The sequence below is a fragment of the Chionomys nivalis genome, chromosome 11 (assembly GCF_950005125.1).
Source record: "Chionomys nivalis chromosome 11, mChiNiv1.1, whole genome shotgun sequence".
NCBI classification, from domain to species: Eukaryota; Metazoa; Chordata; class Mammalia; order Rodentia; family Cricetidae; genus Chionomys; species Chionomys nivalis.
This window is the reverse complement of record NC_080096.1, coordinates 43400371-43415372: the sequence shown is the minus strand read 5'-3', so window position 1 is coordinate 43415372 and position 15002 is coordinate 43400371. Positions and strand designations below refer to the sequence as shown.

The 15002-nt window shown below is 42.2% G+C and overlaps 1 protein-coding gene across 1 annotated transcript in view; it reads left to right on the top strand.

The window, feature by feature from the left end:
* The window catches only part of Dab1 (DAB adaptor protein 1), a 1075383-nt gene that overhangs the window by 508777 nt on the left and 551604 nt on the right, over window positions 1-15002 (top strand). Inside the window, exon 3 of the mRNA XM_057785280.1 lies at window positions 2086-2158. The gene's annotated coding sequence lies outside the window, so the exon portion shown is untranslated. The remainder of the gene's footprint in view (window positions 1-2085; window positions 2159-15002) is intronic.

The following is a 15002-nucleotide window of genomic DNA, read 5'->3' as shown; positions in this document are numbered from 1 at the left end:
ACTCACATGCTACTGGTGTTTCTGTTTGTGTATTCTCATCCTTAAAGTGGACAATGAATCCTCACTACAGACCAAAAAAAAAAAAAAAAAAAAAGAGAGAGAGAGAGATCAATGATACAGACAGTTCAATCTTCTAAATCTTCAACAACACATATAAACCTTCAGCTAAATAATGAAAAAGAAATTTCACTAAAATATGATATTACCAGTTTCACAAAAATTCTCCAAAATAAGAATTGTGAAGTGGAAAAATGAGAGCCCTTCCCACTAAATATGAAGAATGCAAAATGAGCTAAGGCTTGTGGGGCCTGGCGTACGTCATGGCACAAATTGAAGCCGAAGGTGGGCATGTGTTCCATAGTGCCAGGTACTGATGTAACAAAGACATGAGCCTGAAGTCTGTTTTGAAACTTCCTGTGTTCTGTCATATTATCTGTTTTCACAATAAACTCAAGGAAGATAAATCCATTTATTTATGAGAAAATTGAGCATTATAACGATCCAGTTATTTGCCAGAGTTTACCCAAATTATCAGGTCTTCCTCCAGAGAAATATAACCACAAATTAAAATCCTGTGTATATTTCAATAGTTTTATAAATAGACTCAATTGAATTTCAATGAAACAAAAGTATAATCTATCCCTTTGGGCAGGGAGTCAACCAACCATTGCTGATGAAAACTAATAACAAACACCTACCTAGTTTATGTATTTTTAACCACAAATATGTAAAGGAATGGGATTGTAATGGAGTGGTAATAAGAACGTATCCTTGTCTGAAACAGGTCCTTGGTCTTAGAATACACTGAAAGATCCCCAGGCTGTGGTAGACCATTACAGTCGGGGCTTTGTTATTTTAAACTACAGGCTCTCCTCCATCTGTCTTGCTGTTGCCTGTGAATCCTGCTGCTTCTCCACCTGCTCTCTTCTGTGAATCCAGAGAAACTTTCCGTGATTACCACGATGACTTTGACTGAGTGGTTCCCATTGACAAAGTGTTTATTCAATCCCTCGGTCGTTTCTTTATGCCGCAGGGATTGATTGAGTGACAGCTGGGCCTCTGGTTTAGGCTCATGGGAAGCAAAGGTCAACGACACATGATGACTTTATCAGGGGAGCCCCATGATGAGAGGGAGGTGAGGAGGGAAATGGGTAACTCGGTGCCAGGTGACACCTTCAGAATGTTGATCTCCAGGGACTCACAGAAGAGGGAAATCTCGGCTTAATAAGGAGGTGGGGGGGGAGTGGCATGGAAATTGTGATGCTAGAGGTAGAAAAACATTTATTTCTGTCTAGCAAAAAAAAAATGAGATCTTTGTTAGAAATTTTGGAAAACATAAAAAGAAAAATAAGAGAAAAACCTACAATTATGCCACAGAGGTCCCCACTGTTCTATTTTAAACTTCTCCATAGGAGAATTCAAACTTTAGCAACAATTTTGCTACATCATAAAAACATACTTTCTATATTTCATAATTTCTAATCTTATGTTTATATATACATAATACCATGCCTTGCGGAAGTCCCACCACTCATGACACCAGGCTTCCACTGACTGTTTCCCTCTTACAAATAATGATGCTAAACATTTCTACATAGAAATATGGGTCTGCACTTAAGGTTTCCTTAAGAACAAATCCACGTCAGCGGTGGTGGCACACACCTTTAATCCCAGCACTCAGGAGGCAGAGGCAGGCGGTTCTCTGTGAGTTGGAGGCCAGCCTGGTCTGCAAGAGCTAGTTCTGGGACAGGCTCCAAAGCTATAGAGAAGCTCTATCTCGAAAAACCAAAAAAAAAAAAAAAAATCCAGGCAAACTGTGGATTAAAGGGTATGACCATGAGTTTCAAAAAGACCCATAAACATCCTGACCCCTCTTAGCAGCCACGCTGTGACTGTCCAGCCTAATTCCTTTAGCAATGGCTGTTTGTTGAGTAGTCATTGGTGACAGTGATAGTAACCTTTGTATCTTTGTTCAAATTCTCTGGGCCTGCGTGTGAAACGAGGCTGGCAGACATTGCGAAGAGAGAACATCCTTAAATAATTCAAGCTTAGATTTTCTTATTCTCATCTTTTCTTTGGTTTCAGTATTCAACAAGACATGGTGGTGAACGGGAACTCTAAGTCTTCGTGATTGAAGGATTCTTTTGCACAACAAAAGGTAAACACCTGAGCCTGATCGTTCTGATGGGAGAAAAATCTTTATCTTGGGGAAGGTGGCTCATGTGTCCGGGTGCTCATGAAGTCATGATGGCTTGTGTGCGTGTCGTCGTACTTAAAACATGTTAGAGGGCTCATGGTATCCTTGGAAGTTGTCGTGTAAAGTGACTTACCTTTGGTCCAGTTTGTTTGTACTTGAAGGAGTATTGATTCTTCTTCTTCTTTCTTTAAGTACCTAGTAAATATCATCAGGAGCCCCAGGTTTTCCTGTCTGGATGTATTAGCTTCTTCGAACAGAATCCTTTCAGGCTAGTCTCACTTACAAACAACAATGTACGCTGTCTTTTCTCAAATGCCAGCCATTCCAATACATTTACCAAGGGAAGAAGGCATGGTTGATTGTTGACCATAAAGTTAAACCACAGGTAAGACAAATGTTCTGACCTAAGTAACAGACTTGGGGATTTATGAGGCGAAGAGACAGGAACCATCATTTTGATTTCCCAAACTTTTAAATGATGGCAACACTGAATTATGGACCCCATACAGGAGCCAGGAAGGTACAATTGAAAACGCTCATTCCTTTGACAAATTAGAAGCATCCATTCGAATATCTATTTCTTGTTTACTGGGGATTGTGCTGAATGAATCACACACTGGTGGATGGATGTTCCATCCAACACTTTTAATTAGCTGCTCTACCTATTAGCATGAGCAGGGTGCTGCCTTTCTGCCATAGATTACCGCCCAACCCCCGCCTCCCTTCGCTGGAATAGAAGTCTTATTCTCCACAAGGTAATGTTCGTCTCTTCCCCAGCCAGACAAGCATAGAAAATTAAACAATGGTCTGCTAAAAAGCCCAGATAATATATTTACCATTTCCAGTTTATGTGAGGGTACAAGGCAAATACAAGCAGGAGGAGCTAGTAGCTATGGGACCTTAGGGAGCAAGAGACTGGAGAGAGAACTGGGGGGCGGGGGGCAAAGGATGTGAGCCTTGTGGAAAAAAATCATTTCAAATATGAGGAGCCGCTGAAGACAGAAGAAATTAATTACTCCAAGAGACTCAAATGCCACCAGTCCTTTAAGTGACCCAGGGAGGAGGCTGAGAACATTTTCCTTCAAGTTTCTACAGCCGAGAAGGAGGGGGCTGGGATTCCTCAGCTGTCAATTTTTGTGTATCCTTTATGACTTAGTGACATCTTCCGCTGCCTTGTGCCCCGGCCTCCTCTAATGAGAGAAGTTAAATGAGAAACGCTGTTGTAGCCAGAGAGCCCTCGCCCTGTAGGCTGTCCAGGGTGCTCAAATGAGCTGACTGGCTCTGCAGCCGCCAGGCCTGAGGAAAGCCCACAGTTCAGCGCAATGGGTAGAAGAGGTGACCACCCAAAGCGGGCCTGAATTCGATCTTTTGTTGTTGCTTTTTCATCCTTGAAGCTATTCTCTGAGACGGGGTGGATTTAGAAAGACAACTTAAGGTTTTCTAAGGAAGTCTGGGGAACAGTCTCTTCCAGAAACAGCTATCTTTTCTAGGTTGTTTGTCTGATAAATCTCTCAGAAATCTTTGAAGCTATAGACATAAAGTGAAAAAAAATATTTATGTGATGACCTCAAAGTTTGGCATCAGTAAATACAAATGGAGTAGAACCTTTATGGCAGTGGGCCCTGCCTACACTCGGGAAGTCGGTATAATTTTAAACGTTGCTACTAAGTGGCTGTGGCCCCATGTGTCTGTCTAGTCCTTCCAGCCTCTGTTGGGACACTTACAAAATGGGAAGAATGATATCTATTGCCTCTGATTTCAGAGATCAATATACCACAAAATAGCATTGAAGAATGGATCTATCACACATGTGTGGTGTCCTTATTATCCTATTTCAAAATCTTAGTTTTTAAACATTGAGGCAGTTCTGTTCCTTCCTGAGTCAAGGTCAGGGGACTTGGCTGTGTTCTCCTGGTTTATTCAGTTAGGAATGGCGAGCGGATAAGCTAACGTATTAGGAAGAGAGGTTCCTATGAGGATTTCTTTGGGTCTGTACGAAGCACGGCTTTGAAGGCGGTTGGAGTCCCAGATATCCATATCCAGGGGCAAGCTTGGAGAGCACCACATCTCCAGCCCTGCAAGCCTGTGCCTTTGAAATTGAGATGAATTATGGGTGTCAAGGTTCAGTGCTATGAAGTTACGTGACCCCCAAAGATGGAGAAGGGGATATTTCAAAGGTGGCTCATTCCTAGGAAGAGATGGCAATGGAGTACAGTCTGTAGGGCTGGAGGGAAAAGGTAAGCACTGAGCCTCCTTTGAAAGGAAGGCAATCCAGGCTTAGTAGCCAGCATGGGGGAACATAAAGGAGAGACCTGTGCCGTGGCTCTAAGTCTTACAGTGTTACCCTCGGGCACTTGCAATGACAGTAAGGCAAACCAGAAAAGCTCAGGATATGATCTGTTCACTCAAAGCTCAGTAGGAAAACAATTGACCACCAGTGTAACACATGACAACAACCCCAGCAAAGCAATGCTTGGAAGGGACGGGGGCAGGGCGCTAGACCTCAGAGGAAGCAGCCTTGTGCTGGACGAGAAGAAATTCAAAACAGACGTTCTACAGAGGGCCACCAACTCACAGCAGCAATGGACCACAGGCAAGAGGAGCATTGTGCACCACCATAGGCTCAATGACATCAAGGTTTCCATGCTCCACTGTGTGTTTGTCCTATCTCCTGCCCTTGGAGGGACCTGAGGAGGCCCAGATGCATGATGCATAATGCTGAAGCTAATGTTCCAATTCCTCGGTGTTATTTTTAGCTTTTTGTCAGTTCCCTTTGAAAGTTCTCCTTTGTTGACGATTTGTTTATCATGTCCATTTGATTTTGCCGGCTTTATCTTCATTTGCAGCCATCAGAGGTGAGCCATTATGTCTTTCCTCTTGGTAAGGAAATAGTATTGAGGCAAGAAGTGTATTTTAAGATTTATTCTTATTTACATGTATGTATGTGTGCTTGTGTGAGTGTGTACACCACGTGCGCTCATGCAGTTAATTACAGAGGCCAAAAAAGGGGGGGGGGCAGATGCCCTGGAACTGGAGTTGCAGGTGCTTGTGAGCCTTCTGCCATGAGTTGTGATCCGAATTAGTCTCTGTGTAAGAGCAGCTAGTGCTCTTAACCACTGATCCATAGCCTTCTTTCTGAGACAGGAAATATTTTCCCTGCTATCCTGCCTTTCCTTTTCGCCCTCTTCTTTATTTAACCCACCCCCTTGGTGCCTCCAATCTACCTCCTTGTTTCATTTTATCTTCTCAGACTCCCTCTGTAATCTGTGTTTCCCTCTTTCTTGACATAAAGTCACATATTTGCCAACTTAAAAGAAGGGGGAGATCCTAGATAGGAGACAGCTCTGCCGTAAATGTTTAAAGAGGATTCCTAACAATGTGGCAGCTCCTTTATCTGGGATGTTTGATGGTGGTGATGAGGCTTCCTTCTGAAACTGAACGTCTGGGCTTCAGATATCTACTCCAACCCATAACAGCTATTTGACGTTGAGCAAGTCACTCTCCTTGAAATTCAACTTTTATATCAGGAGACAGATACTTTTCATTCAGGACTATCGCAATAATCCAACAAGATAATTCATGTGAAGGGACCTGGACATGTTATACTCTTAATTTCTATTGTCAGCTCTTAATTGTTGCTCATAATGATGCCTTCCTATTAGAAATCTTTAGATGCAAATATATTGATTGTTTGGTAGCAAAGAAGATGCTGTGGAGACATTTTTTATGTTACAACTGTCTTTGAAAGACAGAGGAACAAAGACATTGAGGGGAGCTGATGTGTGAGATCCTGAAAGCCCTCCTTTGCTAAAGTGACTGGGATACTGACCAATCAGATTTCTGAGGTTTCTTCAGCTAAGTCAACTCTCTCTCAGTTGCTGTGTCATGTCCTGAAAGTGTGGGAGTTTTGTTGTTGTAATAGGAGCGGCGGGCTACATTCCTGGCGCCCGGCCACCCGCATGGCTAGCTTTATCCGAAATAATTACATGGAAACCGTATTCTTTTAAACACTGCTTGGCCCATTAGTTTTAACCTCTTACTGGCTAGCTCTTACATATTGATCTAACCCATTTCTAATATTCTGTGTAGCACCACGAGCTGGTGGCTTACCAGGAAAAATCTTAACCTGCGTATGTCTGGAGTGGGAGAATCATGGTGACTGCCTGACACAGCTTCTTTCTCCTAGCATTCTGCTCTGTTTTCTCCGCCTACCTAAATTTCTGTCCTATCAAAGGCCAAGCAGTTTTCTTTATTAATTAACCAGTGAAACAACAGATAGAAAGATGACCCTCCTCCATTATTTTGTAATATGCTAACATGACTAGATTGAAGGATGCTATGTAGAACATAGTCTCTAGTATATTTCCCAGTTAAGTGGCCCCAAGAGGACTTGGGAGATTTGGAGATAGAGAAGTCCAGCTCTTTTGCTCCAGACTGCTGTTGGCTAGAGTTCGGTCGCTTGGCCTGAAGCAGCACTGTGGCCTACAGCTGCCCTGTATTCCCTTGCTCTCTCCTCGCTTCCCCAACCCCCTCCATGTGCTGCGCAGTAGGTCTGTACCTAAGATAATCAACTTACTTAAGAAGAAGGTTGGCCTTGGTGCACAGATTTGAAAGTGCCAGGCCGTGGTTGGTCAGCCATGTTGTTCTGGCCCTGTGGTAAGGCAGCAAGCACTTTGTGACAGGAGTATGGCAGGAAAAGGATGTTTAGCTGACTACCCAGAAGCAAAGGAGAAGGGGAAGAAGCCAGGGTCCCACAAGCACCTTCAAGGGCCTTTCTCCTAGAAACCCAGAACATCTCATTAGACCCCACCTCTTAAAGGTTGCCCCACCTCTCACTAACTCTAACTTGGGGACCAAGGGTTTAGGACATGAGCCTTTGGAAGATGTTCAAGACTCAAATGACCTCACTCTACCTAATGTCACCCACATCAGCAAGCTGAGAGGCTGTAGACACCAAGGTTCCAGTAAGTTCTCTGAGGCTTCTGCTCATTCTCCAGCATGCTCTGCTATTTCTGATCTCTCCGTTGCATCCATTTCCCTTCATAATGCCCTGCTGAGCAGACTTTCAGCTCTAGCACAAAATGTAAACCACAGAGCTTAACCTGCTCCCACAGCTACATCACCCTAACTAAATAAATAGCATATATGTATTCATTAAATATATATTTACATACATTATATGTTCACCTGTGTGAAAAGCAGAGCCATTCACTAGGACATATGCGTGTGTATGTATGCATACAAATACACATGCAGACAGACACACACAAACACACATACAGCTAATCAAATAGTGCTTATTTCTGTGTCTCTGGTTGAACCCTCACTGCTACAGATAGTCATGAGCTGTCATAATGCAGAATTCTCTGTTTCATGGGGCAGACCTTTGCATTTCTATATTGTTACAAGAAGAACTACACTTTTAATCTGAAGATGTTTTTCAGGCCAAGATACACCCCAGACTCTCATCATTTTCCCCGTCTCCATCCTAAGTCCTTTCACAACTTTTAACTATACTGGGCTCCATCCATTTACAGTCTTTCTGTTTCTCACCAGGTAAACTTTAATATAAGACTCCAGATAAAATTAAGCCCATATGTCTGATACCGCAGAAGCCTTTCTGTTACTCCGTTTCACCAGCCTGCTCTCTTTCTCCAACTCCGCATATCTTTTGAAGACAATACCTTCTCTTGGTTTTTACAAGGCAAAGGGTGGAAGCATGGGGAATCCCACAGACTCAGACTCAGAAGATGGGTGTGGTCTCCAGCTATGCAAGAGTGCTGGCTTCATCTGCTGACTTAGCCTCAAAGGACCTCAGGTGTAGAAAGGGCACACTCACAGTGGACTGAACAGCTCTAAGTGTCAGAGGGCCGACTGATCTCAGTCTGTCTCTCACAGCTAGAACAAGCTCGTGTTTGAGGTACAGGAAGCTGGCAGTGACCAAAGGGTAAATTTGCCTAGATCTAGTGACACAGGTCTGTAATCCCAGCTACTCATCTCTTCAAAGGCAAGACAGGACAGCCCCATGATAAAGACCTGCCTGGGCTACAGAGTGGTTTCAAGGCCAGCCTGGGCAACTCAGTGCAACTCTATCTCAAAATACAAAGTAAACAGAAGTCTGAGCATGTAACTCAGTAGTGTGGTGCTTGCCTAGACATGACTCTGCATGTTCAGTACCTAATTCTGTCACAGAGAAAGTTGAACTTTAGAATTCAAAAGAGTAGCAAATCACAACACTATTTTTGTGAAGATTATTGTGATTTTAACTGGTACATGATTGTGAATGTATATGGGTACACTGTGATGCTTTGATTAATATATACATTTTATAGTAATCAAATAATGGTATTTAGTATATCTACAATTTTGAACATGTGCATTTCCTTATGACAAGAACCTACAGAATCATCCTTTCTAGTAATTTTGGCATAATGTTAACTGTAATCCCGCGATGCCATTGAATAGCAGAATTCACTCCTCCCACATTGCGGCAGTTCCCACCTATTGACTACTGTCTCCCATCATCCTCTCCTCTTTTGACTCCCTGCCTGCTCTGAGTTTGATGAAATCAGCTTCTTTAGATTCCCCAAATCGGTGAGATTGTGTAGCATTTGTCTTCCTGTGACAGACTTATTCCCTTAATGTGTTGTCCTCCAGGGTGATCCATGCTGCTGCAAATGACAGTGTCTCCTGTGGTTTTGTGGTATCCTGACCTGTATACATATCATATTTTCTTTAATGATCTATTGGGGGACACTTACGCTGATTGCTTATATTGGTTGTTGTGAACAATCACAAGAAACACAGGAGGAGTCTGGATGTCTCTTCAACATACTGATTTCATTTCCCTTGGATAAGTAGTAAGAATGCTGGATTCCTGTATAACTCTAGTTTCAGCTATCTGTGGGAAACACCATAGTATTTTGCTCAATGAGTTGCCAATATACATTCTCATTGACAGCATACGAGGGTTCCATTTCTCTACATCCATGCCAGTATCACTTACTTATTGTCTTTGCTGTGATAACATTCTCACTCTACTTACATTTGCCTATGATTTGTAATGTAAAACATTTTTCATATCTCTCTGTGTGTGCATATCTAATATGAACACAAACATTGTTGTTCAAGTGGGGTCTTATGGAGCTCATGTTGGCTTTGACCTTGGACTTTTGATCCCCCTGCTTCTACCTCCAGAATGCTAGGATTATAAGAATGTGCCATCATATTTATCTTATGTCTTACTAGGAAACTGAACTCAGGACTTGGTACATGCTAGGCAAGTATTTTGTTGACTGAGCCATATCCTCAAATCTGTATATTGTCTTTAGAGTGACATTTTCAATTCAAATCCTTTGCATATTTTTCAGTGAAGTTCTTGTTAGTGTATTGTACTGAAGGTTTGGGGTTCTTTATGTATTCTGATGCTAATTCCTTGTCATTTACATCGTTTATAAATATTGTCTCCCAATCTATAGATTGTATCCACTGATTAATTTTATTTTTGCAAAAAATTTTTTTAGTTTGGTTAGAAATAATTTTTCCCCTTTGTTAACTGTGTTTTGGGGTCTCGTAAAAAGAAGTGATGTGAGAGGAAATGAGAGGAGATTATATAATTATAATTTAAAAAATAAATGAAAAATTTAAAAAATAATTGACCATACCAATGTAATAAAATATATCTCCCATATTTTCTTCTAGCAGTTTCAGAATTTGGTCTTAAATTTTAAGTCAGTTTTATCTGATATATGCATCTATAGTGAGAAATTGGAATCTAGTTTAATTTTCTATATTTAGCCATCTAATTAACTAAGCCTCATTTATAGAAGAAACCATCTTTTACTCAGTGCTATTGCTGATATCAGCGCCTTTGTAGAAAATCAAGTTCTGTTTTGTTTTCACGTTCTCTGTTCTGTTTCTTTGGCCAATTTGATGATTTTGGTATAATACTATGCTGCTGTTTTAACTATTTCTTCCTAGTATATTTTGAAGTCAGGAACTATATGGAAACTCATATTTCTTTAAATAGATACCTCAAATGGTAGTAGCCCAAATTCCTGTACTATATTCAGCGTCTACTATAGCCAATTTTCCCTATATTCTTTCTTAAAATAGTTGAAGTAATTGAATACCTAGTAGTTTCTTTATAAATGTCTCTATGTGTAAAGGTGAATACGCACGATTTTCTCCCTTGAAGTCATGTAATAACAACAAAAAAAGCCTAAAGAAAAGTCATGACAAACGAACCGACCATAAAACTGACTACAAAAAGGAACTATATGCTCTAACGGAGAGCCTTAAAAGGTGGCACAACCAAGGTATACAATTAAATATGCTTCAACGGAGCCTTCCTGAAAGAGCCGCAGAAGTGTCCTCTCTAAGAGAACAGCTGTCCTCTCAGATGAGAAGAGGTGATGCTGAGATCATCTTGATGTGTGGTGTGAACAACCAATCATGATCACACACACTTGGTAGAAAAATCTCAGTCATTAGCAAGTGCATGACTCCTAGACAAAGATGTGGAGAGGTTAAGTCCATGGTTGAAATTGCTTTTATGGCCTTTCATCCTGTTTCTCTGTACACATTTATCCTTGAACAACAGCCAAGAGTTAAAAATAGCTCCCTTGTCTCGATTCTGTCCTATCTCAAGCATCAAATAAGTAACGTACACAATTTCTGGCCCATAGTAGGTCCACAGGAAATGCCTGGTGGTAGGTGCATGTGTTTTTGAATTGTGAAGTATCTCAAGGGGAATATCTACAATATAACGATATTTTGTCAGCATCTGGGACAAAAATGAATTAGGGAAAGAATGCCCAGAAGAATTGCTTTCCACTAAAGATTTAACATGCTGATGTTCATAACACCTCACTTCCCCAAGGTATCCCATTCAAAGCAAAGGAAGCCACAGACAAGATTAAATTGGCACCACTGTGGGAGGTCTTGCCCATATGTGAAGAGCTGACTGTTGTCTCCAGGCAACGAAGTTGTAACATGAGGACTTTTATTTTTAGTTTTGAGGGGAAAATGAATTTGATACAAGAGACCTCCATAGTTAGTAAGAGAAGGCTGGGGCTAGATGGAGGGACTGTAAGTATGATAAGTTCAAACCAAGGGGGATGAACAGAGGGCTAGAGCAGAGGGGAGACCGAGGTAAAGGACCAGGCATCTCATAGTAACACCAGTATCATAAAGAAGTGTCCCAGGAAGGACCTCCATTTGGCGTGTGACCTGATAGTGCTTGGATGAGCAATGTCAAAGTAGGTACCTGCTGACTAGCAGAAAAGCTTCTGGTATGCAAAATATGCTAACAATACTCCTATACAGAAATGCCTGCATCCCCTGAGGAACAGGCATAGATAATGAGATCACTAGATGGGAGGATGGGAGGATGGGAGGATGGGAGGATGGGAGGATGGGAGGATGGGAATTTGGTTATTAGGAGTCAGGGATGCAGAGGGTGTGTTCTGAACAGAGTAAACCAGTAAGCAAGACCAAAGTATTCTTTAGAAATTATGCCAAGTGGCCTGAGTCCCAACCAGAAAGTGAGAGAAAAAAGGAGAATGCATCAGGAGCTTAGCAGAAATCAATTATAAGATTCCTTATAAATAAAGGGAAAAACATTGTAAGTTGAGCGAAACACAAAATACCACAGGTTGTTCTTCCAAAAGGAGCCAATCTCCTCCACCCTGACCACATCCTTTGTACCCTACTCCCATCCTTTCCACCCCACCTCCTGTATTTAGCCAGGGTCCAAAGTGTTGCACTGATGTTGGTGTCTTTATTTATCAGTGCCTCTTAGCTGGGGAGTACTAGGTTTCCCACTGGAGTCGTGTTCCCAGATGGATCACAAATTAGGTCAAATAGCATGTAATCATTCTTCCCTGTTAGTGAGCCCTCAGTGCTGAATGCATTTGACTTCACTGATACTGTCCTTGAATTGCTCCATCCTAAGCGTGAATTGCTCTGAGCAGAGACATAAGCTAATGGTGAGGGTGGGAGCCTTTGGGGTGTAGAAGGCTTTGGAGATAAAGCCTGACTTTGGGATCCCTTTGACCCTTTTTTAGCTGGGTGTATCTGACTCCTAGGTCATCCTGCCCCTACTCATTTAGCTTTGTAAGCATGCGAATAGGAAGCTGTTTCACCATCTATGTAAAAGTGCTTGGTAATGGATAATGGTTCTGAAATATGTTAGTATAGTATAGTTAGATATGAAATACTAATAGATACTATATTGCATCATTTGATGCATCCTCTTCATTCGAGCCACTTTAGAAGCTTGAAGGATGTCAGAGATGAGAAATCTCAGGTTCCTTTTGAAGAAACCAAATCCTCCAGTGGAGAAGTACCTTATGTCACGTAACACATAAAACAAAACTGAATCTCAAGGTTATGAGATCTACTTCTCTATTGCTTCTTCTGTCCAAAGCCCCTCGTTCCCCCTTCCCATGTTTCTGCACGCTGCAGCCTATGATGGAACTTACTCAGAACAGAACCCACAAACGGCACACACAGAGAGACCCCCCATTGCCAGAAAGGCTACTTTTCACAGTATATTATGGGTCCTGTGTTTTAGTTACAATTAGGAAGGCAAAGGTTGTGAATTGTTGGGGATGGCCTATGCAATGGAGATTCTGCCAGACTCTGCATTCTGTCCTGACAGCACTCTATCTGATGGGTGTGACTGGAGGTTTCTATCCCACCCGCCAACTCCCAAATAGCCTCTCTGAGGCTTAATATTAATTACAAAGTGTTTGGCCTATTAACTTAGGCTTATTATTGACTAGCTCCTGCAACTTAAACTAACCCCTTTCTATTATTCTGTATTTTACCACGAGGCTTACATTCTCAGGTGGCTGCTGATGTCTCCCTGACTCTGCCTTCTTTCTCACTCCCCCTTCTCCCCAGTCCTTCTTGGATTTCCTGCCTAGCCATATTCTGCCCTGCCATAAGCCAAAGCAGATTCTTTATTAACCAATGGTAATAAAATATATTGACAACATACAGAATGACATCTCACATCAAGTGTGCCTATAGATTCCCTTTCTGAAGCAGACTCAAACACAGCCTTTGGTCAGCCATTCGAATGTAAGTTCCTTGGAGGCAGGGGTCTTGCCTGTAACCCCTTTGTAAACCTCCCAGTGTTGGCACAGTACAAGGCTCAGAGTATGACTTAGCATTAAAGGAAGTACCGGTTTTGTCTCAATCCAACGTCACATTTGATTTCTGACGAGCCTCCAAGAGGCTTTTTCTCTTATCCCACTGCTCCCAACCCTCCTTCATATCACATGGCCCTCCAACATCCTGATAAATCACAGACAGAGGCCACGCCTTTGCTTCAGGTGTTCCTATGGCTTCCCTTTGCCTGGTGGAACTGAAAGTGCTCCTTAGGAGACACTAAAATTCTTACTAACTTTCCAAGCATTTCTATAGAATTCTCTTTTTCATCCTTACCTTTCTTTCAACATACATGTACGTACACACACACACAAACACACACACATACTCCCCTCTGAATTTGTTTTCTAGACACACTGAATCAGTCTCTTGTGTCTGTTTCCTGTGTATAACTGAGTCTTTTCCACCATTTTTCTCATTGGAGTCCTTCTGCCTTTTCCTCTGGTGAACACCTTCTCCCTGCCCTTCACATTCCTCCTTAGAGTGCTCGGTGTCTCACAGACCAGTTGGTGGACAGATGCCTCAAGGCCATGAGTCCATCTTTGATCCTATGGATTAGCAAGTAGGAGAAGACCCTAGGGGAACTGAGCTCCTCTGCACCGGCCCTGCAAATTGCTGATCCCAAGTTAATGCTAAACCTAAGCTTTGAGAATGACAGTATTTGTACTCGATTCACCCAAAATGCCACCAGGAGCAGGAAGATCTGTGTGCTAGCAGAGAGCATCATGGGACAGCAGAGTAGCCTGCATGCCACCTCAAAAGGCATGCTTCTCCACAACTGCCAACCATGCAGCCTGGGGTTCCTCACCCAGCAACACCTACCAGACACACTCCCTAAAAAGAAATATGAATAAACACTGATTTTTATCTCTGCATTTAACTCTAATAAAAATATCACACATGATTTATTGTTTTTATTAATGAAAAGGAACAAAACATGATTTTATTAGAACCATTTGGACTGTGTATTTATGCATTCTATTTTTTAACTTTCTTTTTCTATCCTTTGTGTCTCTCACATCATGCACCTCCATCCCATTCATTTCCATGTCCCTTTGTATTTGCCCTCTACCCTTGCAACCTCCCCAAAATAAATTAAAGTTAAGAGAGGAAAAGAAAAATTAATCTTGTCGTGGAAGCTGTAGTGTGACACAGTGAGCCATACATTAGCCCTTTCATCCATTTATCTTTACTTGCAAGTGTTCATTGCAAAGGGACATTGGACTGGTCCAAGGCCTCTGGTTTCTGCTACACCATCAATTCTGACCCTCACTGGAGCTCCTCCTGGTTATCCTGTTGTTGCCCGGTGCCCTTAGTGTGCAGGACTTGACCCTTCACGTGCTCTAGCGGTTACAGATGGGCTGAATGTTGGATGGACCAGCTATTCATAACCCTGGTTCTGGACTTGGGTATTTGCAGGATTGATCAGCCCGTTAGCTCTCTCTTGTCCTCACCACCAGGGTGAGCTCTCATGCATTGCCCTGGCTAGATCCCCCCTGGTAGCAATGAGCAAGGGAAGGGGCCAGTTCTGTCACTTTCAAATCCTAGGGTTGGTTCTCCTACACCTACACCCTCAGGGCCAGCTCTACTGTGTTGTCCAGGCATGGAATAGAGGCCACACTCCAGG